General features: G+C 43.9%; 11 non-coding genes across 11 annotated transcripts; 5 read left to right on the plus strand and 6 right to left on the minus strand.

Moving 5' to 3' along the window:
* Positions 1-3,603: 3,603 nt before the first annotated feature.
* Positions 3,604-3,677, minus strand: trnat-agu (transfer RNA threonine (anticodon AGU)). The gene has a single exon. It is a non-coding gene; the product is annotated as a tRNA-Thr (tRNA).
* A 1,117-nt stretch (positions 3,678-4,794) lies between these two features.
* On the minus strand, positions 4,795-4,868 carry trnat-ugu (transfer RNA threonine (anticodon UGU)). The gene has a single exon. It is a non-coding gene; the product is annotated as a tRNA-Thr (tRNA).
* A 2,365-nt stretch (positions 4,869-7,233) lies between these two features.
* Positions 7,234-7,306, minus strand: trnat-cgu (transfer RNA threonine (anticodon CGU)). The gene has a single exon. It is a non-coding gene; the product is annotated as a tRNA-Thr (tRNA).
* Positions 7,307-8,872: 1,566 nt separating this feature from the next.
* Positions 8,873-8,954, minus strand: trnal-aag (transfer RNA leucine (anticodon AAG)). The gene has a single exon. It is a non-coding gene; the product is annotated as a tRNA-Leu (tRNA).
* A 2,730-nt stretch (positions 8,955-11,684) lies between these two features.
* Positions 11,685-11,757, plus strand: trnav-aac (transfer RNA valine (anticodon AAC)). Its single transcript has one exon. It is a non-coding gene; the product is annotated as a tRNA-Val (tRNA).
* A 1,753-nt stretch (positions 11,758-13,510) lies between these two features.
* Positions 13,511-13,582, minus strand: trnad-guc (transfer RNA aspartic acid (anticodon GUC)). The gene has a single exon. It is a non-coding gene; the product is annotated as a tRNA-Asp (tRNA).
* A 241-nt stretch (positions 13,583-13,823) lies between these two features.
* trnav-aac (transfer RNA valine (anticodon AAC)) lies at positions 13,824-13,896 on the plus strand. Its single transcript has one exon. It is a non-coding gene; the product is annotated as a tRNA-Val (tRNA).
* Positions 13,897-15,650: 1,754 nt separating this feature from the next.
* Positions 15,651-15,722, minus strand: trnad-guc (transfer RNA aspartic acid (anticodon GUC)). The gene has a single exon. It is a non-coding gene; the product is annotated as a tRNA-Asp (tRNA).
* Positions 15,723-15,963: 241 nt separating this feature from the next.
* On the plus strand, positions 15,964-16,036 carry trnav-aac (transfer RNA valine (anticodon AAC)). Its single transcript has one exon. It is a non-coding gene; the product is annotated as a tRNA-Val (tRNA).
* Positions 16,037-18,350: 2,314 nt separating this feature from the next.
* Positions 18,351-18,423, plus strand: trnav-aac (transfer RNA valine (anticodon AAC)). The gene has a single exon. It is a non-coding gene; the product is annotated as a tRNA-Val (tRNA).
* Positions 18,424-20,651: 2,228 nt separating this feature from the next.
* On the plus strand, positions 20,652-20,724 carry trnav-aac (transfer RNA valine (anticodon AAC)). Its single transcript has one exon. It is a non-coding gene; the product is annotated as a tRNA-Val (tRNA).
* The last annotated feature ends 6,393 nt before the right edge of the window (positions 20,725-27,117 follow it).

Here is a 27,117-nt window from a genome sequence, read left to right on the forward strand (position 1 = left end):
CCAAAAGTGCCTTGGCTGGTAAAAGTTCATGTTTAGTTCACCTCTGACCTCAGTCAGCATTAACAACTAAAAATCACACCCCCCCGACAGTGATGTCACAGAGTCCTGGTGTGCACCTGGGCCATGTTCAGCCCCAACAAAACAAGGTTTAAAAGCATTAAAAAATGGGGTTCAATTTACATCAATCAATCATTTCCCTTTAGATGTTTATTGCCCTTCGACAGGCCACAACTGGGCAAATTTAGTAAGCTTGTTATCACTTAGCAAAAACAAAGATACACACTATTTAGTAGAGATAACTCTTGTATTAACTGATTATCAGGCACTGCTAGGATTTGGACCCAGGATCTCCTGTTAATGCAAGAATACAATTAGCTAGTGAATAGGGTTCCAACCATCCATCCAGAAACTCTTCCTGGGCTGAGAGACCGGGGAGACACGGAATGACAGCTCTTCACTTGTTGTTGACAAATTTAATGTTTGAGTTTTTTGTTATGTTTAAACAAGGCCAGCAGGCTGCAGACCACGCTCGCGATTCTTGGGAGAATTGGCTAGCGGTCTGCTTGGATGATCTGACAATGGAAGATGTAGAAGATTTGTGGATAATTGGAATTCTGTTGGGAGGCTTTCTGGTCATGGGACTTGGAATCTCCCTAAATCATTGTAAAATTGGTAAGACAGCAACCAGAAAATGTGCCCCAAGGCTGTCTGGGGAACTTTAAGAGGGTTTGAATGTATTGAACGAAAAGCTGAAGGTTTTACATCAGAGGGCTGATCAGAACGGTGAACTGTGTCATAACATCTCAGACCGGGCTGTAGAGGCTCAGAGGAGGATGGACGCCATCGGGGTTCAGTTGGTGGATCTGCTTCGTGCAATCACCGGATTGACAATGAAGATAGAAGAAATGTCGAAATCCATACATGAATTGGACCCATGGATGTTGCTGAGGATGAGAGAGATTGGCGGACACTGATTCAGACAATGCCACTGAATAAACCTAAATTGAATTTAAACTGATTGTCTTTTATGCCCCCCCCCACCCCACCCTTTTATGCCCCCCCCCCACCACCTTTTTGGAAAAACAACCTGCAGCTGGCCTCACTATCTCGTCCTGCGTCTTTATCTCTCCAAGGCCGGACTGAAATGAACTCTTTGCAACAACAACACAGACAGTCCGCCGCCCTACACCTCACCACACACACACACAGATCCACATACACACACAAACCCACGTACACACATACACACCCCGTCCCTATCCCTACCCCCCTCCGACCTGACTTCCTCTGGGACCTTAATTTTGTTCTTTCATCTCACACCCCCAGTCACCTCAAAAAATCCCTTCATGTACTGTGTTTTGTCCTGTGCATCATGATCATTGTGTTTTTTTGTGTTGTATTCTTGTTTTTTCTCCTTCTCGTGCTGTATCGGATGCTGGTAACTTCAGAGATAAGATAAGGTAAGTTTCAGAGATTACCTCTATTTGTGTCCCATCATCATGTCTCCCCATTAAGCCCTGAAAAAAAGCATGTTACATTTACAAAGAAACACTACATTAACACAGACTTAAGATAATATATGGAAACACATAAAATGCATGTTTAAAATACAATATACACCAAGTTCATTCATCAGCCATTTCTGTTCATTTGGCCTAATTATGTTGTTTGTACACTTTGTACACTGTACAATGGAGCCTCCGCTACCTTCTACCTACCTACTTCAGTAAGCCAGAGCTCAGGGTTGTCTGATCTGGCCTCCTTTGGCAGGTGATTACCAAGCTGGAAACATTACTGGCCCACTGGTGCAGCTCGAACCCTCCGGAGGCTAGGAGAGCCTGTAGCTTTTCCACTAGCTGTCTGGCATTCCTTCATGTTGGCAGGCTCTGGAGGCAGTTATCCACGTAGAAACATTTAAACATGTGGAAGGTCACATCAGGCAGCACAGTGTACGCTCAAGAAACTTTGTGGTCTTTGTCAAGGAAAACATTTGCAAGTCCTTCATGATGTTAATGGTAGAACACCAAAGGAGGAGCCAACAGAAAGGAGTTGCCTCATAAACACAGCTGCTGGAGTATTCTACTTGGATCAACCAATCGACTGCAACCGGGTGCTACTGAAGGTCATCAGAGTGATCCTGCATAACGGTAAGCACACCCTGGACACCTACGCAATACTAGATGATGGGTCTGAGCGCCCAATGCTTCTTCCAGCAGCAGCAAAGAAGCTTGGACTGAATAGAGAAATCGAAGATCTCACCCTCAGAACAATCCGGCAGACAGAGATTGTAGTGGAGCCAAAGTAGCACACTTATTAATTAATTACTTTCATCGGTTATCAGGCAAATAAAACACGTTATGGGGATAAATGTGGGTCATTAGTCCACAGTTAGTGAATGGGCATTTTAGGCAGCTCTTACCAAACAGTCAATCAAACACAACACGGTTCTTCCCATTGTGGCTCACCATGTGGTGCAAGATGTAACACGATTCCCTGTCTTGGGTGAGTGCACTGGATTCTAGCTTGATCACGGAGCCTGCCTGAACAAACTTCTGTATCTCTTCGTTGTAGGCCATGGCCCGATCAGAATCCTTGGCTAACCTCTCTTGGTACACTGCCTCTTTAGGAGCATGAAAGCGGGCATGTCCTTCTTACGGAGCAGTGGTGTTGCATAGCGGAGTACTCCGTCCACCTCCACACACGTAGTTTTCTCTTCAAGCAGACTTTCTGCCTCCTGGTCTTGTCTTGACCTGGTCACCACTTTCTCATTTCTGTGTGGCAGCGCATCCAGCTGGCAGAGATTCTCGACATTCTGTAAGAGCTCCATGTTGGAAGGAACAGTGGACGTCAGAAGGTACTGTTGTGGCCGTAGCTGTTGCTCCACGATCCGTGCTGGGCCCTGAAGCGTTCCCCCCCAGTCTGGTTCGAATGGTGACTGGTCCACCTGGTGGACCGAGCTTCACTGGCTCTATGGTGATGAGATGTGGATGATCAGCACCAATGAGAAGGAGTGGGCTGGCGTTCTCAAACTGCTGAAGGGAGAGAACTGCCAGGTACTTATACCTCTTCTGCAGACTGGCTACTGGAGAAGATTGATCCGCCAAGCCTAGGCGAGCTAAGCTGTTACTCCCAATACTGCCAGTCAGTATACTGTATGTTTAGCTTATACAAGGTAAAAGACAAATTAAGACTTAACAGGACAGCTACTTGTGGAGGTGCTTTGGCTTAGTTGGTGTGCCTTTCTAGTAAACAGGAGATCCTGGGTTCAAATCTCAGCAGCACCTTTTTTGGTGCAGAGATTACCTCTGTTTGCGTGTCATCATCATGTCAACCCAACCCCTGTTAAGTTACCCTGGCATGTTACATTTACACAAAAACATCAATGAAATACCCACAAGGTGTTTAATTTGTCTGTTAACTAATTCAATTAATTAATAAATGTGCTACTTTTGCTCCACTACAGGTTTATGTCTGTCAAACTGCTCCATTTCACTCACCACTGAGTCAGAAGCAATGCCCCGCCCACAACACCATCTGATTGGCAGGCAACTTTATTACAAGTCTGGGGATGAAATTCAGACAGAGGTAATTGCTGCAACAACAAGGTGCTGCTGGGATTTGAACCCAGGATCTCCTGTTTACTAGACAGGCACTTTAACCAACTAAGCCACAGCACCTCTGGGTAGGAACCCGGATGCGCGGCCATATTGGAGGATGTCACGTGCCGTGTTGTGCTGTGTGATTCTCTGCTGGTGTGTGTGTGAGTCTCTGCAGGTGTGTGTGTGAGTCTCTGCAGGTGTGTTCTGCTAATGATGGTGCAGCTGAGGCTGATCAGCTGATCAGTGTCCCACACCTTAAAAGAAGGCAGCATGGCTGTGTGCAGGAGACAGAGAGAGGCTTCAGTGGAAGCCATCATAGTGGGAGCTGCTGTGTGACCTACTCTGATCCTACTCTGATCCTACTCTGATCCTACTCTGATCCTACTCTGATCCTACTCTGATCCTACTCTGATCTAATCCCTGAAATACCTGTGCCTGTTGCCGTCTTCCTTTTGAAGATAATCTTTAGTTGCCCTTTGTTGTGCGGTCACAATAAATTTGCCTTATTTAACAGTTTGTTTTCTGTCCTAGGTTTTTATTGTTTTATGCTGTTTGCGTCCCCCACCCTAGCCATATGTGGGTCGTAACAGAGGAACTCTACTACTAAACAGTACAGTGCAGTATTGTGCACTTTGGACACTTTATGTGAATGTAGCCATGTCTAATCAACAGAAAAGCATCCAAGATGCAAAGGCATATAGGGAAGGACGATATTTTGAGAAATTACAGTTTATTGGCGGTGCAGATCTTTACAAGTTGGCTCCCCTATTCTTAGATGACGACCCGGTAAATCTTCCTTCAGTTGCATATCCCGAGATGGTCAACTAATATCAAATAATCAATTTATTAATTTTTATTAAAGCAGCATCGTAAACGTTAAAATCAGGCAGTCAGCGCCCAAAGTGCCTTGGCTGGTAGAGTTCATGTTTATTTCACCTCTGACCTCAGTCTGCAACACACACCTGAAACCCACCCGACAGTGATGTCACAGGGTACTGGTTTACACCTGGGCCACGTTCAGCCCCAACAAAACAAGGTTTAAAAGCATAAAAAAATGGGTCCAATCCCATTCCCTTTTGATATTTATTGGCCCTCAACAGGCCACAACTGGGCAAAATTAAGCACTAAAGCAAAAATAAATTACAAATATATACACTATTTGTAATGTAGATAACATAGGTATTAAGTGTTAAGCAGGCACTGCTGGGATTTGGACCCAGGATCTCCTGTTTACAAGACAGGCACTTTAACCAACTAAGCTACAGCGCCTGTGACAGGTGTGTCTGTCATGCAAGAATACAATAAGCTAGTGAACAGGGTTCCATCCATCCATCTTTGTCCACCAGCTCCAGCAGTGGACTGGACAAACTTCCCTTTTCCGAGCGACTGGGGGATCCTGAGGCGTTCCCAGGCCAGGTTGGAGATATAATCCCTCCACCTAGTCCTGGCTCCTCCCTGAGGCCTCCTCCCAGCTGGACATGCCTGGACCACCTCCCGAGGGAGGCCCCCAGGAGGCATCCTTACCAGATGCCTGAACCACCTGGTGGACCGAGCTTCACTGGCTCTATAGTGGTGATGAGATGTGGATGATCAGCACCAATGAGAAGGAGTGGGCTGGCGTTCTCAAACTGCTGAAGGAAAAGACCTGCCAGGTACTTCTACCTCTTCTGCAGACTGGTCACTGGATAGGATTGATGCGCTCTTTGACCTCTGTGTGTGGCGTTATGTGGATTCAGCGAGGAATCCTACAGATGACATCACAAGAGGAAAGACATTGAGCGATCTCACAGAGCCAAATAGTTGGAGTCAAGACCCTCCATTCCTGCTCCACGCTTCAGACACCTAGCCCGTGAAACCGACCACCTCAGCTGAGGAAGAGGTATCAGAACGCCGGACGTTGATCTTCTGTGGAGTTGCTTCCACAGCATTAGTTCTCCAGTTCCAGATGCGGACAAGTGTAACATTTGGAGGGAACTCATCAATGTTACAGAGCAGGAGCTTCACAGGGTGGAGGACCAGCATAGTAGTCCTACGGCCACAGATTACCAGAAAGCAGAGACCATCATCTTCTGATGAGCCCAAAGGGACAGCTTCCTAGAAGAGCTGCGTCGCTTGAGAGCTGGTAAGCCAGTCCCATCTAGTAGTCGCCTTCTTACCTTGACCCCAGAGTTTGACGAGTCACAAGACATCATCCGAGATACAACTGTCTCTCAACAGCACCTCTTTACTGGTTCCACTTGTTGTTAATTATTTATTCATTCTTACTTTTTGTCTTGCAAGAATAAACAGGAGATCCTGGGTTGAAATCCCAGCAGGACCTTGCTGTTGCAGAGATTACCTCTATTAGCAATTAGCTAATATTAGCATCTTTTATCTAATTAGCAATGCGTTATATTACTGCGTTACAGCAAAAAGGAATACATTACTGTATTTGCATTACTTTTGTGACATGTTACTCCCAATAGTGCCAGTCAGTATACTGTATAGTTTAGTTTATGCAAGGTAAAAGACAAATTAAGACTTAATATTCAAACTACCCGTGGGGGTGCTGTGGCTTAGTTGGTTAAAGTGCCTCTCTAGTAAACAGGAGATCTTGTGTTCAAATCCCAGCAGCACCTTGTTGTTGGAGAGATTACCTCTGTTTGCATCCCATCATCATGTCTACCCAATCCCTGTTAAGCCTTGGTAGCAAATGAAAATGGCATGTTACATTTCACAGGAACACCAATAAAATACCCACAAGGTGTTTTATTTGCCTGATAACTAATGAAATTAATTAATTAATAAATGCTCTACTTGTGCTCCACTACAGGTCTATGTCTGTCAAACTGCTCCATTTCACTCACCACTGAATCAGAATTAATGCCCCGCCCACAACACCATCTGATTGGCAGGCAACTTAATTACAAGTCTGGGGATGAAATGCAAATAGAGGTAATCTTTACCACAACAAGGTGCTGCTGGGATTTGAACCTAGGATCTCCTGTTTACTAGACAGGCACTTTAACTACGCCACAGTACCTCTGGGTGGGAACCCGGATGCACGGCCATATTGGATGGAACTCTGTGTAAACAACTGAACAGATTACAGTGCAGAATTATGCACTTTGGATACTTTATGTGAATGTAGCCATGTCTAAACAACAGAAAAGGCATATAGGGAAGGACGATATTTCGAGAAATTACGATTTATTGGCGGTGCTCTTTACGAGTTGGCTCCCCTATTCTTGTACACATGACGACCCGGTGATTGTTCCTTCAGTTGCATATCCCGATATAGTCAACTAATATCAAATAAACAATTTATACATTTTTTATTACAGCAGCTTCGAAGACATTAAAATCAGGCAGTCAGCGCCCAGAGTTTATTTCACCTCTGACCTCAGTCAGCATCACACACCTGAAACCCCACCCAACAGTGATGTCACAGGGTACTGGTATACACCTGGGCCACGTTCAGCCCCAACAAAACAAGGTTTAAAAACATTAACAAATGTTTTCAATTAATTTCCCTTTTGATATTTATTGGCCTTCAACAGGCCAAAACTGGGAAAAATTAAATAATGCTTGTTAATCACTACAGCAAAAACAAATTGATAAACTCTTTGTAGTGCAGGTACTGTAAGTGATAATCAGCCACTGCTGGGATTTGGACCCAGGATCTCCTGTTTACGAGACAGGCGCTTTAACCACTAAGCTACAGCGCCTGTGATAGTTTGGCCTGTCATGCAAGAATACAATGAGCTAGTGAACAGGGTTCCATCCATCCATCTTCGTCCACCAGCTCCAGCAGGGGACTGGATAAACTTCCCTTTTCAGAGAGGTTGGAGATATAATCCCTCCACCTAGTGGCCTCCTCCCAGCTGGACATGCCTAGACCACCTCCCGAGGGAGGCCCCCAGGAGGCATCCTTACCAGATGCCTAAACCACCTGGTGGGGGTGATGAGATGTGGATGATCAGCACCAATGAGAAGGAGTGGGCTGGCGTTCTCAAACTGCTGAAGGGAGAGACCTGCCAGGTACTTATACCTCTTCTGCAGACTGGCTACTGGATAGGATTGATGCGTCAAGCCTACACGAGCTGCTGTGAAGGCTTTGTAAATGCGGAAACCCTTCTTGGGCTGAGAGACAGGGGAGACATGGAATGACAGCTTCAGCACTTGTTTTTAACAAGCCAGGACTAGGTGGAGGGATTTTATCTCCAACCTGGCCTGGGAACGCCTCAGGATCCCCCAGTCGCTCGGAAAAGGGAAGTTTGTCCAGTCCCCTACTGGAGCTGGTCGACGAAGATGTATGGATGGAACCCTTTTCACTAGCTCATTGTAAATTTAGATTATATAGGGTAAACGTACTCAAGGAGGTGTTGTGTGCCTCTCCGGGAACCATCACCTTATCGTGGTGGAGAATTTTGTGTCCCTATGAACCTGAGGGCTGTGTTGTCTGGAGCTTTGTGCTCCTAGTAGGGTCTCCCATGGCAAAGTGGTCTCGGGGGAGGGGCCAGACAAAGAATGGTTCAAAAATCCTATGATATAACGAGGAAGAGATCAAGGGACCCTGACCGGAGGAAGCCCGGGGCCCCTGTCTGGAGCTAGACCCAGACGGCGGGCTCGTCAGCGAGCGCCTGGGGGCCGGGTTTGCCACGGAGCCCGGTTGGGCACAGCCCAAAAAACCAAAAAATCCACGTGGCTTCTCTTTCTCCATCCCATGGGCCCACCACCTGTGGGAGGAACCAATGGGGTCGGGTGCACTGTCACATGGGTGGCAGCAAAGGTCAGGGGCTTTGACAGACCAGACCCGGGCGCCAGAGGCTGGTTCTGGGGACGTGGAATGTCACCTCTCTGTAGCGGAAGGAGCCGGATCTTGTGCGGGAGGTGGAGCGCTACCAGTTAGATCTGGTGGGGCTTACCTCTACGCACAGTCTTGCTTCTGGAACCATACTCCTGGATAGGGGTTGGACTCTGTCCTACTCCGGAGTTGCCCAGGGTGTGAGGCGCCGGGCGGGTGTGGGGATACTCGCCGCTATGAAAGTTAAGAGAACGTATGAACACGTTAATATCTACAGGCATATAACATACTGTATACCTCCAGTCTGAGGATGGTACAGGTAGCGCATCGCTAGACCGACATGCGCCTTGTCACAGTTAACAATTTTGGCAATGACTATTTCACATTAAACATTTGCAAACAGGGCATTGAGTTATATCATTAGAGTTCTACATAACTGTTACAGCTCATCATATTTATTGTCTTCAAGCTACGTAACAATCGCAAATGGCAGTGGTGGGATTTGAACCCACGCCTCCAGAGAGACTGGAGCCTTAATCCAGCGCCTTAGACCACTCGGCCACACTACCTGCGTGTAACAGCTCACCACATTGTGACACACACAGGGACCGTATGCTTGTTAATGTTATTGGAACAAAACTTTCGCAAGGCAAAAGTCAATACTTTATTAAAAAATGTTATCACTTTTTGTCATTTTTCTGTGGCATTGTTGATTATTAGAATATTGTAACCAGCATTAAGTGAGCAGGTTTAAGTCTGTATGAATTTACCTGAGCATTTACCTGAGCATTTACCTGGCCTGAATTTGTGAACATCTTCTTTTGCATATTCACTGTAAAGAGCCATTACTCCTCCAACTGCCAACTATTGTTCCAGAGACAATAGGATATACAGTTTTAGATTGACAGGTAACTGTCAAAGACCAAAGACTTCTTTGAAATACCACAAGTGATCAAAACAGTTTGTCAAAATGGGAAATGTCATGTTTTTGATTACAAATTCCCGCACAGTGCTAAAATTATTCTTTAAAATATGTCCATTTAACATTCAAAAACAAAAGTACAATCATGAAACACATACTACTTAGACAGAATGAACCTGTTCAGGTGGCAATGAAATGATTCCAGAGACGTGGACCCTCTGGCACAGCAATACTTGGTCAGGACAACACCCCCCTTCTTGGTGGTACCCGTCTCTGTATGAAGCTGGCAGGCAGGTCGTGGATGCACTTGACGTGTTGTTGCTGCACACGCCAGATGCGCTCCATGCGCACCTGGTCCAGTAGTGGCATCCCCGTGAGGTCTCTCCCATTTGCCCCTCCCAGTTCCTACAGATGGTGGCCTCCTCACCACGTGTCCTCTTGAGACAGTACTGGCTCAGCTCCTTCTTACTGATCTTTGCATCCACCGCACGATCATTCATGGCTGGCACACCCTCCTGCCTGAGCTGCTCTGTCTTTGCCCGCCGCAACAGAGAGAGGTCCCCTGCATCCCACTCAAATATGCAGCAGAGAGACAGCTCATGAAGGTGGGGTAGAGGGAATGAGTGTCAGTGGTACCCCTGACAGCCAGCCTTCGCATGAAGTACCAGATATCCAGCCATATGTGGAGGTCTGGCCACTCCCCAAACCTTGTCTGCGGTATGCTGGACAGCTCACTGATGCAGCAGCCACAGTCCACATACAGCAACAGTTGGGGAGCAATAGCTAAATGATGATGTAAATGTGCTGTTCAAAGCGCTTTTACATCTACAGGATACATTCACCATTCACACACTGTGGCCAGGGCTGCCGTACAAGGTGCCACCTGCTCATCAGATAAACATTCACACTCCGATGCGCAGCACCGGGGGCAACTCAGGGTTCAGTGTCTGGCCCAAGGACACTTCGACAATGACTGCAGGGGCGGGGATCGAATCACCAACCTTACGATTGGCAGGCAACCGCTCTACCGCTGAGCCACAGCCGCCCATGATGATGATGTAGCTGGTTTCTTGGTCACAGCAACAATCTTGATCATTGACATACAGTTGCACGCCACGTATCACAAAACTGTTGGGTGGGACCTTATGTATTTGCTTGTATTACATCAAGTGACCTGCATATCAATGACATTAAAAACTAAGAACTGTACCTTCTAATAGAGGTAAGGCCACTTGGGTTATCTTTGGGCTGCTCTATGGTCTTCTGCAGAAGGACAAATCCCAGAGTTGGCTCACTCCAGGTTATTTAAGCAACAAACGTCCCTGGGTGGACTTCAACCACCATCCTTCCTACAGCCGACTGCGCTGCCCTACTGCGCGACAGAGACTGCTCAGAACGTCTTCACTTGGGACAGCAATTGACTCACAACCCGATGGGAGAAATCCTGAGCTTTGAGATTTGGAGGGGCTGACTTTGATTACGAATGCTTGACACTGGACTTCATTCTGCCCCAGTGGGCACTGTAGATCACTGTTTGATGAAGCCAACAGAACAACATAATCTGGAAAGAGCAGAAAAGGAATTACAAAGTGCCCAGACTTGACACTCTCCCACCGTCTGCTGCGCCTTGTGAGGTGCTGTTCATGTCCAGTAGATATGCTTTTTCCATTGCTTGACAACATTCCCATTTAGGGTCAGGAGTTCTCCTCCCATGCTGAACACAGCCTGAGCCAAGGCCCGCTTTCCCCCTCACGATTCACCCCAGTGGAAGCTGTAGATCAATGCCTGATAAAGCCAAATGAACCACATAGTCTGCAAAGAGCATAAACGGAATTCTAAGGTGCCCAGACTTGACACTCTCCCAACTCCAGCGGTGCCTTGTGACGTTTCGTTCATGTCCAGGAGTTGTGCTCTTTCCATCGCTTGAAAATATTTCCATTTAGGATCAGGAGTTCTCCTCCCATGCTGAACACAGCTTGAGCCAAGGCCCACTTTCCCGAGTAGACTCACGGGTTCGCCGGGACTTCCTCGAGGACTTGTAGCATTGTTTAGCTGGTAGAAAAATCTCCCCGTTGGGGAATCGAACCCCGATCTTCCGCGTGACAGGCGGAGATACGGTGCATTATACTAACAAGGAATGCACAAGCCCAAAATTTGGCACATCAAGAAAAGGTGGCGCTATTCCAACATTTAGGCCACAGTCAATGCATGTAGAAATATTTAGGTTTACTACATATTTGCTGTCATTCAAATCCATGACAAAGCATCTGTGACTGAATCTAGTTTAAAATCTCTATTTTGTAGCATTTTGAACATTTGCAATAAAATAAAAAATGTGCATTTTCCCACAAATATGCAAAATAAATGCATTTCATCAGTTTCCGTAGTGTAGTGGTTATCACGTTTGCCTAACACGCGAAAGGTCCCCTGTTCGAAACAGGGCGGAAACACATTTCTTTGTTTGTATTGACTTCGCAGAATCAAACTCTACAAAGTTAAACCCTCCATAACCTTCACAAAAAAATCTCCCTGACGTGAAATCGTGGCCAGGCCTACCGAAGTTTCCCCAGTGCAGTAGTCATCACATTCAGAGATTCAGGAATATCCTGTCTAAAATTGATGCAGAAAAACTAGTCCACGCATCTGTTACTTCTAAGATGGATTACTCCAATTCTTTATTATCCGGCTGCTTAAAAGAGTCCATAAAGATTCTTCAGCTGATCCAGAATGCTGCAGCACGTGTTCTGATAGGCACCAGGAAAAGAGATCACATCTCTCCTGGTTTAGCTTCTCTGCATTGGCTTCCTGTAAAATCCAGAATAGAATTTAAAATCCTTCTTCTCACCTACAAAGCTGTTCATGTTCAAGCACCATCTTATCTTAAAGAGCTCATTGTACCTTATTACCCCACCAGAGCACTGCGCTCCCAGAATGCAGGGTTACTTGTGGTTCCTAAAGTCTCCAAAAGTAGAATGGGAGCCAGAGTGTTCAGCTATCAAGCTACTCACCTGTGGAGCCAGGTTCCTGTTTGGGTTCAGGAGGCAGACTGCGTCTTCACATTTAAGAGTAGGCTTGAGACTTTCCTCTTTGATGAAGCTTATAGTTAGTGCTGGCTCAGTTTTTCCTTGCCTCTTTTGCCTAGTGCTTGCTCTTGGTGGGAATTTTCGGTTTTCTGTAAATAACATCACAGAATATGGTCTGGACCTGCTCTTTTATGAAAAGCGCAATGAGATAAGTGTTGTTGTGATTTGGCGCTATATAAATAAAATTGAATTTAATTAAATTACCTGAACCTCAACTTCCTAGCCTCATAGTTGATGTTTTACATTCTTGGATCCTTCTTAGCTTCCTGTCGTCTGCCTACGTTCCTGGATCCTGAGGTAGGTGATCATATCATCACTGAAAACCTATCTTTGATAGCAGGATCATTCTCAATCCTTTTGTACAACCTTTGTCTTTCTTTGAGTATATCCACTATAATACATTCTTTAAAAATGCATATCTAAGTCTAAGTCTAAACTAGATTCAGTCTAAGTCTAAGTCTAAGTCTAAGTCTATCTCTTGCTATGGTTAGGCCTCGTATCCAAACTACTCTGGCAGATGTAGTAGTGTCGATGTAGCCTTGGGAAATAATTAGCAGCTGGTAGATAGATCTCCCCATCGGGAAATAAAACCCCAGTCTTCCGTGTGAGAGGCGGAGGCGTACCATCCAAAGTTTCAGTAGTAATGTGGTTTTTGTGTTGGAACAAGTTGCACTGTTTGAAATAAGCTTTTGAGATGCAAGAACGTCTTCACTTGGGACAGCAATTGACTTCCAAAGCGATGGGAGAAATCCTGAGCTTTGAGATTTGGAGGGGCTGACTTTGATTCCGAATGCTTGACACTGGACTTCAATCTGCCCCAGTGGGCGCTGTAGATCACTGTTTGATCAAGCCAACAGAACAACATAATCTGGAAAGAGCAGAAAAGGAATTATAAGGTGCCCAGACTTGACACTCTCCCAACTCCTGCGGCGCCTTGTGACGTATTGTTCATGTCCAGGAGTTGTGCTCTTTCCATTGCTTGAAAATATTCCCATTTCGGATAAGGAGTTCTCCTCCCGTGCTGAACACAGCTTGAGCCAAGGCCCACTTTCCGGAGTATACCACGGGTTCGCCGGGACTTCTTCGAGGCCTTGTAGCATTGGTTAGCTGGTAGAAAAGTCTCCCCGTCGGGGAATCGAACCCCGATCTTCCGCGTGACAGGCGGAGATACTGTCCATTATACTAACGAGGAAGGCCCAAGCTTAATATTTAGCACATCAAGAAATAGGTAGCGCTATTCCAACATTTAGGCCACAGTCAATGCATGTAGAAATATTTATGTTTACTACATATTTGCTGTCATTCAAATACATGACAAAGCATCTGTGACTGAATCTAGTTTAAAATCTCTATTTTGTAGCATTTTGAACATTTGCAGTAAAATAAAAATGGTGCATTTTCCCACAAATATGCCAAATAAATTTGTTTTGTCAGTTTCCGTAGTGTAGTGGTTATCACGTTTGCCTAACACGCAAAAGGTCCCCTGTTCGAAACAGGGCGGAAACACATTTCTTTATTTGAATTGACTTTGCACAATCAAACTCTGCGAAGTTAAACTCTCCATAACCTTCACGGAAAAATCTCCCTGACGTGAAATCGTGGCCAGGCCTACCGAAGTTTCCCCAGTGCAGTAGTCATCACATTCAGAGATTCAGGAATATCCTGTCTAAAATTGATGAAGTAAAACTAGTCCACGCATTTGTTACTTCTAAGCTGGATTACTCCAGTTCTTTATTATCAGGCTGCTTAAAAGAGTCCATAAAGATTCTTCAGCTGATCCAGAATGCTGCAGCACGTGTTCTGATAGGAACCAGGAAAAGAGATCACATCTCTCCTGGTTTAGCTTCTCTGCATTAACTTCCTGTAAAATCCAGAATGGAATTTAAAATCTTTCTTCTCACCTAAAAAAGCTCTTCACGTTCAAGCACCATCTTGTCTTAAAAAGCTCATTGTACCTTATTACCCTACCAGAGCACTGCGCTCCAAGAATGCAGGGTTACTTGTGGTTCCTAAAGTCTCCAATAGAAGAATGGGAGCCAGAGTGTTCAGCTATCAAGCTCCTTACCTGTGGAACCAGGTTCCAGTTTGGGTTCAGGAGGCAGACTCCGTCTCCACATTTAAGAGTAGGCTTGAGACTTTCCTCTTTGATGAAGCTTATAGTTAGTGCTGGCTCAGTTTTTCCTGGCCTCTTTTGCCTAGTGATTGCTCTTGGTGGGAATTTTCGGGTTTCTGCAAATAACATCACAGAATATGGTCTGGACCTGCTCTTTTATGAAAAGCGCAATGAGATAAGTGTTGTTGTGATTTGGCGCTACATAAATAAAATTGAATTGAATTAAATTACCTGAACCTCAACTTCCTAGCCTCATAGTTGATGTTTTACATTCTTGGATCCTTCTTAGCTTCCTGTCGTCTGCCTACATTCCTGGATCCTGAGGTAGGTGATCATATCATTACTGAAAACCTATCTTTGATAGCAGGATCATTCTCAATCCTTTTGTGCAACCTTTGTCTTTCTTTGAGTATATCCACTATAATACATTCTTAAAAAATGCATATCTAAGTCTAAGTCTAAACTAGATTCAGTCTAAGTCTAAGTCTAAGTCTAAGTCTATCTCTTGCTATGGTTAGGCCTTGTATCCAAACTACTCTGGCAGATGTAGTAGTGTTGATGTAGCCTTGGGAAATAATTAGCAGCTGGTAGATAGATCTCCCCATCGGGAAATAAAACCCCAGTCTTCCGTGTGAGAGGCGGAGGCGTACCATCCAAAGTTTCAGTAGTAATGTGGTTTTTGTGTTGGAACAAGTTGCACTGTTTGAAATAAGCTTTTGAGATGCAAGAACGTCTTCACTTGGGACAGCAATTGACTTCCAACGCGATGGGAGAAATCCTGAGCTTTGAGATTTGGAGGGGCTGACTTTGATTCCGAATGCTTGACACTGGACTTCAATCTGCCCCAGTGGGCGCTGTAGATCACTGTTTGATCAAGCCAACAGAACAACATAATCTGGAAAGAGCAGAAAAGGAATTATAAGGTGCCCAGACTTGACACTCTCCCAACTCCTGCGGCGCCTTGTGACGTATTGTTCATGTCCAGGAGTTGTGCTCTTTCCATTGCTTGAAAATATTCCCATTTCGGATAAGGAGTTCTCCTCCCGTGCTGAACACAGCTTGAGCCAAGGCCCACTTTCCGGAGTATACCACGGGTTCGCCGGGACTTCTTCGAGGCCTTGTAGCATTGGTTAGCTGGTAGAAAAGTCTCCCCGTCGGGGAATCGAACCCCGATCTTCCGCGTGACAGGCGGAGATACTGTCCATTATACTAACGAGGAATGCCCAAGCTTAATATTTGGAACATCAAGAAATAGGTGGCGCTATTCCAACATTTAGGCCACAGTCAATGCATGTAGAAATATTTATGTTTACTACATATTTGCTGTCATTCAAATACATGACAAAGCATCTGTGACTGAATCTAGTTTAAAATCTCTATTTTGTAGCATTTTGAACATTTGCAGTAAAATAAAAATGGTGCATTTTCCCACAAATATGCCAAATAAATTTGTTTTGTCAGTTTCCGTAGTGTAGTGGTTATCACGTTTGCCTAACACGCAAAAGGTTCCCTGTTCGAAACAGGGCGGAAACACATTTCTTTATTTGTATTGACTTTGCACAATCAAACTCTGCGAAGTTAAACTCTCCATAACCTTCACGGAAAAATCTCCCTGACGTGAAATCGTGGCCAGGCCTACCGAAGTTTCCCCAGTGCAGTAGTCATCACATTCAGAGATTCAGGAATATCCTGTCGAAAATTGATGAAGAAAAACTAGTCCACGCATTTGTTACTTCTAAGCTGGATTACTCCAATTCTTTATTATCAGGCTGCTTAAAAGAGTCCATAAAGATTCTTCAGCTGATCCAGAATGCTGCAGCACGTGTTCTGATAGGAACCAGGAAAAGAGATCACATCTCTCCTGGTTTAGCTTCTCTGCATTAACTTCCTGTAAAATCCAGAATGGAATTTAAAATCTTTCTTCTCACCTAAAAAGCTCTTCATGTTCAAGCACCATCTTGTCTTAAAGAGCTCATTGTACCTTATTACCCCACCAGAGCACTGCGCTCCAAGAATGCAGGGTTCCTTGTGGTTCCTAAAGTCTCCAATAGAAGAATGGGAGCCAGAGTGTTCAGCTATCAAGCTCCTCACCTGTGGAACCAGGTTCCAGTTTGGGTTCAGGAGGCAGACTCCGTCTCCACATTTAAGAGTAGGCTTGAGACTTTCCTCTTTGATGAAGCTTATAGTTAGTGCTGGCTCAGTTTTTTGTGGCCTCTTTTGCCTAGTGATTGCTCTTGGTGGGAATTTTCGGGTTTCTGTAAATAACATCACAGAATATGGTCTGGACCTGCTCTTTTATGAAAAGCGCAATGAGATAAGTGTTGTTGTGATTTGGCGCTACATAAATAAAATTGAATTGAATTAAATTACCTGAACCTCAACTTCCTAGCCTCATAGTTGATGTTTTACATTCTTGGATCCTTCTTAGCTTCCTGTCGTCTGCCTACGTTCCTGGATCCTGAGGTAGGTGATCATGTCATCACTGAAAACCTATCTTTGATAGCAGGATCATTCTCAATCCTTATGTACAACCTTTGTCTTTCTTTGAGTATATCCACTATAATACATTCTTTAAAAATGCATATCTAAGTCTAAGTCTAAACTAGATTCAGTCTAAGTCTAAGTCTAAGTCTAAGTCTATCTCTTGCTATGGTTAGGCCTCGTATCCAAACTACTCTGGCAGATGTAGTAGTGTCGATGTAGCCTTGGGAAATAATTAGCAGCTGGTAGATAGATCTCCCCATCGGGAAATAAAACCCCAGTCTTCCGTGTGAGAGGCGGAGGCGACCATCCAAAGTTTCAGTAGTATTGTGGTTTTTGTGTTGGAACAAGTTGCACTGTTTGAAATAAGCTTTTGAGATGCAAGAACGTCTTCACTTGGGCCAGCAATTGACTCCCAACCCGATGGGAGAAATCCTGAGCTTTGAGATTTGGAGGGGCTGACTTTGATTCCGAATGCTTGACACTGGACTTCAATCTGCCCCAGTGGGTGCTGTAGATTACTGTTTGATGAAGCCCACAGAACAACATAATCTGGAAAGAGCAGAAGAGGAATTATAAGGTGCCCAGACTTGACACTCTCCCACCTTCTGCTGCGCCTTGTGAGGTGCTGTTCATGTCCAGTAGATATGCTTTTTCCATCGCTTGACGATATTCCCATTTAGGGTCAGGAGTTCTCCTCCCATGCTGAACACAGCCTGAGCCAAGGCACGCTTTCCCCCTCATTATTCACCCCAGTGGAAGCTGTAGATTAATGCCTGATAAAGCCAAATGAACCACATAGTCTGCAAAGAGCATAAATGGAATTCCAAGGTGGCTAGACTTGACACTCTCCCAACTCCTGCGGCACCTTGTGACGTTTTGTTCACGTCCAGGAGTTGTGCTCTTTCAATCGCTTGAAAATATTCCCATTTAGGATCAGGAGTTCTCCTTCCATGCTGAACACAGCTTGAGCCAAGGCCCACTTTCCCGAGTAGTCCCACGCGTTCGCCGGGACTTCCTCGAGGCCTTGCATTGGTTAGCTGGTAGAAAAATCTCCCCGTCGGGGAATCAAACCCCGATCTTCCGCGTGACAGGCGGAGATACTGTCCATTATACTAACGAGGAATGCCCAAGCTTAATATTTGGCACATCAAGAAATAGGTGGCGCTATTCCAACATTTAGGCCACAGTCAATGCATGTAGAAATATTTATGTTTACTACATATTTGCTGTCATTCAAATACATGACAAAGCATCTGTGACTGAATCTAGTTTAAAATCTCTATTTTGTAGCATTTTGAACATTTGCAGTAAAATAAAAATGGTGCATTTTCCCACAAATATGCCAAAGAAATTTGTTTTGTCAGTTTCCGTAGTGTAGTGGTTATCACGTTTGCCTAACACGCAAAAGGTCCCCTGTTCGAAACAGGGCGGAAACACATTTCTTTATTTGTATTGACTTTGCACAATCAAACTCTGCGAAGTTAAACTCTCCCTGACGTGAAATTGTGGCCAGGCCTACCGAAGTTTCCCCAGTGCAGTAGTCATCACATTCAGAGATTCAGGAATATCCTGTCGAAAATTGATGCAGAAAAACTGGTCCACGCATTTGTTACTTCTAAGCTGGATTACTCCAGTTCTTTATTACCAGGTTGCTTAAAAGAGTCCATAAAGATTCTTCAGCTGATCCAGAATGCTGCAGCACGTGTTCTGATAGGAACCAGGAAAAGAGATCACATCTCTCCTGGTTTGGCTTCTCTGCATTGGCTTCCTGTAAAATCCAGAATAGAATTTAAAATCCTTCTTCTCACCTACAAAGCTCTTCATGTTCAAGCACCATCTTATCTTAAAGAGCTCATTGTACCTTATTACCCCACCAGAGCACTGAGCTCCCAGAATGCAGGGTTCCTTGTGGTTCCTAAAGTCTCCAAAAGTAGAATGGGAGCCAGAGTGTTCAGCTATCAAGCTCCTCACCAGGTTCCCGTTTGGGTTCAGGAGGCAGACACCATCTCCACATTTAAGAGTGGGCTTAAGACTTTCCTCTTTGATGAAGCTTATAGTTAGTGCTGGCTCAGTTTTTCCTTGCCTCTTTCGCCTAGTGCTTGCTCTTGGTGGGAATTTTCCGGTTTCATTAAATAACATCACAGAAGATGGTCTGGACCTGCTCTTTTATGAAAAGCGCAATGAGATAAGTGTTGTTGTGATTTGGCGCTATATAAATAAAATTGAATTGAATTAAATTACCTGAACCTCAACTTCCTAGCCTCATAGTTGATGTTTTACATTCTTGGATCCGTCTTAGGTTCCTGCTGTCTGCCTACGTTCCTGGATCCTGAAGTAGGTGATCATATCGTCACTGAAAACATATCTTTGATAGCAGGATCATTCTCAATCCTTTTGTAAAACCTTTGTCTTTCTTGGAGTATATCCACTATAATACATTCTTAAAAAATGTCATATCTTTTGCTATGGTTGGGCCTCGTATCCAAACTACTCTGGCAGATGATACTAGTGTCGATTTAGCCTTGGGAAATAATTAGCAGCTGGTAGACAGATCTCCCCATCGGGAAATAAAACCCCAGTCTTCCGTGTGAGAGGCGGAGGCGACCATCCAAAGTTTCAGTAGTATTGTGGTTTTTGTGTTGGAACAAGTTGCACTGTTTGAAATAAGCTTTTGAGATACAAGAACGTCTTCACTTGGGACAGCAATTGACTCCCAACCCGATGGGAGAAATCCTGAGCTTTGAGATTTGGAGGGGCTGACTTTGATTACGAATGCTTGACACTGGACTTCAATCTGCCCCAGTGGGTGCTGTAGATCACTGTTTGATGAAGCCCACAGAACAACATAATCTGGAAAGAGCAGAAGAGGAATTATAAGGTGCCCAGACTTGACACTCTCCCACCTTCTGCTGCGCCTTGTGAGGTGCTGTTCATGTCCAGTAGATATGCTTTTTCCATCGCTTGACGATATTCCCATTTAGGGTCAGGAGTTCTCCTCCCATGCTGAACACAGCCTGAGCCAAGGCACGCTTTCCCCCTCATGATTCACCCCAGTGGAAGCTGTAGATCAATGCCTGATAAAGCCAAATGAACCACATAGTCTGCAAAGAGCATAAATGGAATTCCAAGGTGGCTAGACTTGACACTCTCCCAACTCCTGCGGCACCTTGTGACGTTTTGTTCACGTCCAGGAGTTGTGCTCTTTCAATCGCTTGAAAATATTCCCATTTAGGATCAGGAGTTCTCCTTCCATGCTGAACACAGCTTGAGCCAAGGCCCACTTTCCCGAGTAGTCCCACGCGTTCGCCGGGACTTCCTCGAGGCCTTGCATTGGTTAGCTGGTAGAAAAATCTCCCCGTCGGGGAATCGAACCCCGATCTTCCGCGTGACAGGCGGAGATACTGTCCATTATACTGACGAGGAATGCCCAGGCTTAATATTTGGCACATCAAGAAATAGGTGGCGCTATTCCAACATTCAGACCACAGTCAATGCATGTAGAAATATTTAGGTTTACTACATATTTGCTATCATTTAAATCCATGACAAAGCATCTGTGACTGAATCTATTTTAAAATCTCTATTTTGTAGCTTTTTGAACATTTGCAGTAAAATAAAAATGGTGCATTTTCCCACAAATATGCAAAATAAATGGTTTTTGTCAGTTTCCGTAGTGTAGTGGTTATCACGTTCGCCTAACACGCGAAAGGTCCCCTGTTCGAAACAGGGCGGAAACACATTTCTTTGTTTGTATTGACTTCGCACAATCAAACTCTGCGAAGTTAAACTCTCCATGACGTTCACGGAAAAATCTCCCTGACGTGAAATCGTGGCCAGGCCTACCGAAGTTTCCCCAGTGAAGTAGTCATCACATTCAGAGATTCAGGAATATCCTGTCAAAAATTGATGGAGAAAAACTAGTCCACGCATTTGTTACTTCTAAGCTGGATTACTCCAGTTCTTTATTATCAGGTTGCTTAAAAGAGTCCATAAAGATTCTTCAGCTGATCCAGAATGCTGCAGCACGTGTTCTGATAGGAACCAGGAAAAGAGATCACATCTCTCCTGGTTTGGCTTCTCTGCATTGGCTTCCTGTAAAATCCAGAATAGAATTTAAAATCCTTCTTCTCACCTACAAAGCTCTTCATGTTCAAGCACCATCTTATCTTAATGAAAAAGAAAGTTGATGTGTATATGCATTTATCAAAACAAAAGTTGATGTGTATGTGCATAAATCTAAAAGAAAGTTGATGTGTATATGCATTAATAAAAAATAAATTGAATGTGTATATGCACTTATTAAAAGAAAGTTGATGTTTTTTAAGCATTAATCAAAAATAAATTTTATCTGTATATGCATTTATCAAAACAAAAGTTTATGTGTATATGCATTAATGAAAAAGAAAGTTGATGTTTATATGCGTAAAATAAAAAGAAAGTTGATGTGTATTTGCATAAATCAAAAATTAAGTTGATGAGTGTATGAATTAATCTAAAATAAAGTTGGTGTGTGTATGCATAAATCAAAAATTAAGTTGATGTGTATATGCATTTATTAAAAAGAAATTGATGTCATAATGAATAGTGATGATGACATAATGAATGGTGATGATATCATTAAAAGAAAGTTGATGTGTATATGCATTAATGAAACAGAAAGTTGATGTATGTATGCATTCATGTAAAAGAAAGATGATGTCATAATGAATGGTGATGATAAATCAAATAGAAAGTTGATATGTATATGCATTAATATAAAAGAAAGTTGATGTGTATATTAGGGGTGATCCGAGTACCCGGCTGAAACGAGTATCCGGTACGGATAAAGCACTTTTGCCGAGTACAAGTATTATCCGAGTAATACGAGTCAATATCCGTGCTCGGATTGAATAAAACTCCTCAACTGGCCGCGCAGCGTTCTGTGATAATCACAGCACCCCCCCCCCCCCCCCCCCCCGCCTACAAACCCGCTCGGATCAATCACACACACACAGAACATGGAGAAATGTGCTCCCTCGGCCTCTCTCTCTCTCTCTCCCTCTCTCTCTCTCTCTCTCTCTCTCTCTCACCTGCTCCGTCAGTCAATTCGGTCTGCGGATCTGTTCCGTTAACGTTTAGGGTTTCTTCAGCTTCAGGTTTGTTTTTAACTTCGTTTGTAGTCCTTACATAGTAACCAGTAGATTTCTGGTGAACATGGGGTTTGTAGTCCTTACATAGTAACCAGTAGATTTCTGGTGAACGTGGGGTTTGTAGTCCTTACTTAGTAACCAGTAGATTTCTGGTGAACGTGGGGTTTGTAGTCCTTACATAGTAGCCAGTAGATTTCTGGTGAACGTGGGGTTTGTAGTCCTTACAAAGTAGCCAGTAGATTTCTGGTGAACGTGGGGTTTGTAGTCCTTACATAGTAACCAGTAGATTTCTGGTGAACGTGGGGTTTATAGTACTTACATAGTAACCAGTAGATTTCTGGTGAACGTGGGGTTTGTAGTCCTTACATAGTAACCAGTAGATTTCTGGTGAACGTGGGGTTTGTAGTCCTTACATAGTAACCAGTAGATTTCTGGTGAACGTGGGGTTTATAGTACTTACATAGTAACCAGTAGATTTCTGGTGAACGTGGGGTTTGTAGTCCTTACATAGTAACCAGTAGATTTCTGGTGAACGAGGGGTTTGTAGTCCTTACATAGTGACCAATAGATTTCTGGTGAACGTGGGTTTCAGACATGCTGCTTGTTTTACAGTTTTTTTGGATTGCTTACACACTACAGTTAAAAGTAGTACACTACTAGCAAAACCTTACACTCAACAAGCAAAACATCAGCCCATATTTGCACAACTATAAGCACATTGTCAACCTCACACTTGTTGCAAAACTCTACACACAGTGATTTGCAAAACACTAAACACACTTAACATACATTACACACAAACATCTATTATGAAGTCACTTCCTTGCAATACCAAAGAACTGACTGTCAAATTACCGCACCTTCAACCAACTGATTCAACACAGTCATCAGGTGTGCAAACACTTGTTTGCTTAATTGTAGACACACCAATCAGGTGTATAAGCACTATAAAAAGCAGCAGGTGAGTTCATCGGTCTTCAAGCACAATGGAAAGAGTCAGAGAAATAGTTAGACGAGGTGGAGGACGAGGTGGAGGAGAAGGAGGAGGACAAGGAGGAGGAGGAGGAGAAGGTTCAAGGTTCAAGGTTCAAGGTTCAAGAGTCTTTATTATCCCCAAGGGGCAATTTGTTGTGCAGCAGCATGTAACACACAGGTTATACAAAACAACAGCCATACATCTAAAAATAAAATACAAAGACAACAAAAACAAAGACCACACCTCACATTGACTTGTTGAAAAAGCCTATAGCAGCTGGGACAAAAGAGTTTTATGTCTGTTTGTCCTACATTTAGGCAGACTGAATCTCCGGCCAGACGGCAACAAGATGAAACAGCTGTTCAGGGGGTGACTCGGGTCGGCTAGGACTGACTGGGCCTTCTTGAGGGACCTTGTCTCATAGACATACATACAAGGAGGAAGAGGGAAGGGGAGGAAGAGGAATCAACAGAGGAGGAATCAACGGAAGAGGAAGAGATGGAGGCCACGCTGGATGTAGAGGAAGAGGAAGAGGAAGACGAGAAGGTGCTCAAAGAGGACCGAATCTGACAAATGAGATCAACACTGGTTGACCACGTTGTGGACCCCGGCCTGACGCTGAGGGAGGCTGGACTGGAGGACAGCCAGATCTAAGCCCATACACAGGGGCAAGTGTGATAAGAACATTTCGACTGGAAAATAGGTATTGTAAAAATATCATCACATCAAAAACATCTGCACGGTTTCAGCAGCTGCTTCCAGTACTGTATTCTATGCATCAGCACTTCTGTTACCTTTTCCTGTGAAATGACTGTACTATTGTTTACTGTTTTTTTCTCTACATAGGATTGAGGGTCAGGAACGACGAGGGGGAAGGCCTCCTCTGTTCACAGACCAGAGAGGGAGGTAGTAAACATGGTTTATAACCCTCAATCAGCTCCAAGCTAACATTGTCAATAACCACGTCGGTTTCAACAATATCCATCAGGTCTCAACATCAACACTGGCACGCATCCTAATAAAAACCATATTCAAATGAAGCAAATTTATCGAGTGCCTTTCGAGCGCAATTCCGAAAGGGTGAAAGGACTGCGGCATGATTATGCAGAGGTATGTATTCACCTAAGCATTGTGATCTTGCATACTGTCTCATAATCTTTTACTGTACTGTAATATGTATACTAGATCTACACTGAACACAATTTTGCCTGACACTGTTCTTCAGAGAGTTTTACAAATGGATGGAGAGGAGATCCAGCATGAGTTCATTTACGTAGATGAGGCTGGGTTCAACCTGACGAGAACACGAAGGAGGGGAAGAAACATCATTGGCCACAGGGCTATAGTCAATGTCCCAGGGCAACGTGGGGGTAATAGAACACTCTGTGCAGCCATTACACAGAATGGGGTCCTCCACCGCCATGCCCATTTGGGCCCTTACAACACAGCACTCATACTTACATTCTTGGACCAATTGCACAACATAACAGCAGCAAATCAAATCGATCATATGCAATACATTGTTGTCTGGGACAATGTGTCTTTCCACCGCTCTGCTCTGGTTCAGAACTGGTTTCAGCAACATCCACATTTCACCGTCCTATATCTTCCACCATACTCTCCATTTCTCAACCCTATAGAAGAGTTTTTCTCGGCATGGCGGTGGAAGGTATATGATCTCCGTCTCCAAGCTGAGGTACCCCTCATCCAAGCCATGGAGGAGGCCTGTGACCAGATGGAGGTAGCAGCAATGCAAGGATGGATTCGTCATTCAAGACGTTTCTTTCCAAGGTGTCTTGCTAATGTCAACATTGCCTGCGATGTTGATGAAATTCTCTGGCCAGATCCAGCTAGGCGAAGAGACAATGTCTAGTGTTTTGTTTTTTTACAGTAAACTTACAGTACAATACGTAAAGTGACATTTTGTTACAGTATTATGAATCTCCATGTCAACATTTTGGGCGTGTTGAGAAACAAATGAGTTTCTTCAGTCTGCAACATTGGTCTTGTGTAGTGTTTGGTGAATTTACATTATATTTGTACTTTGTTGATGGTAGCCAGCTCTAATCATAGGGAAGTAGAAGTGCTAAAAGTGTTTTAGGTTTATCACAGCAGAGTGTAACTCGTGCAAACAGAGTATAGTAATGTGAAACGTGTATGTTTCATATGGTAACAAAGTGTGGTTTTTAAACAGAAGTGTATAGTTTTTACAAGAGTGTTTAACTATGCAAAGGATCTGTAGTGTTTTGCTAATTGGGTGTGTGGTTGTGCTAATTGTGTGTAGTGATTTGAAAACACGGGCCCTGTTTTGAAAATCGTGCTTAAGCAATCCAAAAAAACTGTAATAGTATTACATGAAAATATATATTTTATGTATTTTACATATTTGGTTACGTTGCATTAGGTCTGTCTGTACAATTCTAACAAGATGTTTTATTTGCTAGAATTGAAAGACTGCCACATGCCGGTGGAAGGAGAGGTATATTCTCACAAGAGCAGGAGACCATTATTGTCAATATGGTCCTTCAAAATAATCTCATTCGTCTGCGAGAAATACAACAGCGTGTTGAGGAAGACAACGAGAACTTTGAAGGAATCAACAGTGTGAGTCTCTCCACAATTGACCGTGTCCTGAAACGCAACTTGATAAGTCTCAAACAAGTCTACAGAGTACCATTTGAGAGAAATTCTGAGAGGGTAAAAGAGCTACGATATCAATATGTACAAGTAAGTAATACGTAATGTCCAGAGATTATAAAGCACTATTGAGTTACTGTACATCTTTACTGTGTTGAATGTAATGCAGCACATGTATACAGAGTCATGAAGCCTGGAATGCTATGTCATTTACGTTATATAAAAAATGAACTTTTTCTCATTTCTATAGAGAATGTTTCAACTGGATTCCATGGAGAGGCCTCATGAGTGCATCTTCTTGGATGAAGCTGGCTTCAATCTCACCAAGAGGAGAAGGAGAGGCCGCAATATTATTGGTCAACGAGCCATTGTCGAGTTGCCAGGGCAGCGTGGTGGCAACGTGACCATATGTGCTGCCATCAGCAGCTACAGGGTTATTCACCGCCATGTGACTTTAGGACCTTACAACACTGCCCATCTTATAACGCTTCTGTATGCTCTACAGGAAGTATTACTGAGACGTGAAGAGAGAGGTGATGAGCAGGCAGAGCATCCCATGTACGTGGTAATCTGGGACAATGTGAACTTTCACCGTGGTCCTAGAATCCGTGAGTGGTTTGAAAATAACCCACGTTTTATAAATGTGTGCCTCCCACCATACTCGCCCTTCCTTAATCCCATTGAAGAATTTTTTCTGCATGGAGGTGGAAGGTCTATGACAGAACTCCTTATGCACAGGAAAATCTCCTTCAGTCAATGGATGCAGCATGTGACAACATTGGAGTGGAATCGATTCAAGGTTGGATTCGTCATGCTAAAGGATTCTTTCCCCGTTGTTTAGCAAGGGACAGGATTGCCTGTGACGTTGATGAGGTCCTGTGGCCTGACCATGCCCAGAGGCATGATGCTGAGGCAGAATGATTCCAAGACATTGCTATCGATCTGCTGCATATTTTGTTTGTGACTATTTGTGTGCAGGATTGTGCAAGCACTTCATAATATATAAAATTTTTCCCCTGCTCTGCTTTGAGTGCAGTGTTTTGCATTTATCTCTGTAGTGTGTAATGACTGCTGTGTAGTGTTTTATGCATTAGCTGGATGTGTGTGATATCTGAAAACAGTGTTTGGTTTTGGGTAAAGATAACATAGTTCTGAAGCAATTGTTTGATATAGCAAGACAAGTCAAAGGTTTTGACAGTGTAGCTTAAGTTTGGTGATTTGTGTTTAAGGTTTTGGGAAAGCGAGAGAAATGTTCAAAAAATGTGTTTTAGCAACTCAGAAATACTGTAACATCCAGAGATGCCAAAAGTACTCACTTCCCCTACTCAAGTAGAAGTAGAGAGAAATTTCTTAATAAATACTCTGGTAAGTACTGATTTAACTTCTGA

This window comes from Etheostoma spectabile, unplaced genomic scaffold (genome assembly GCF_008692095.1).
Source record: "Etheostoma spectabile isolate EspeVRDwgs_2016 unplaced genomic scaffold, UIUC_Espe_1.0 scaffold00018599, whole genome shotgun sequence".
NCBI lineage: Eukaryota > Metazoa > Chordata > Actinopteri > Perciformes > Percidae > Etheostoma > Etheostoma spectabile.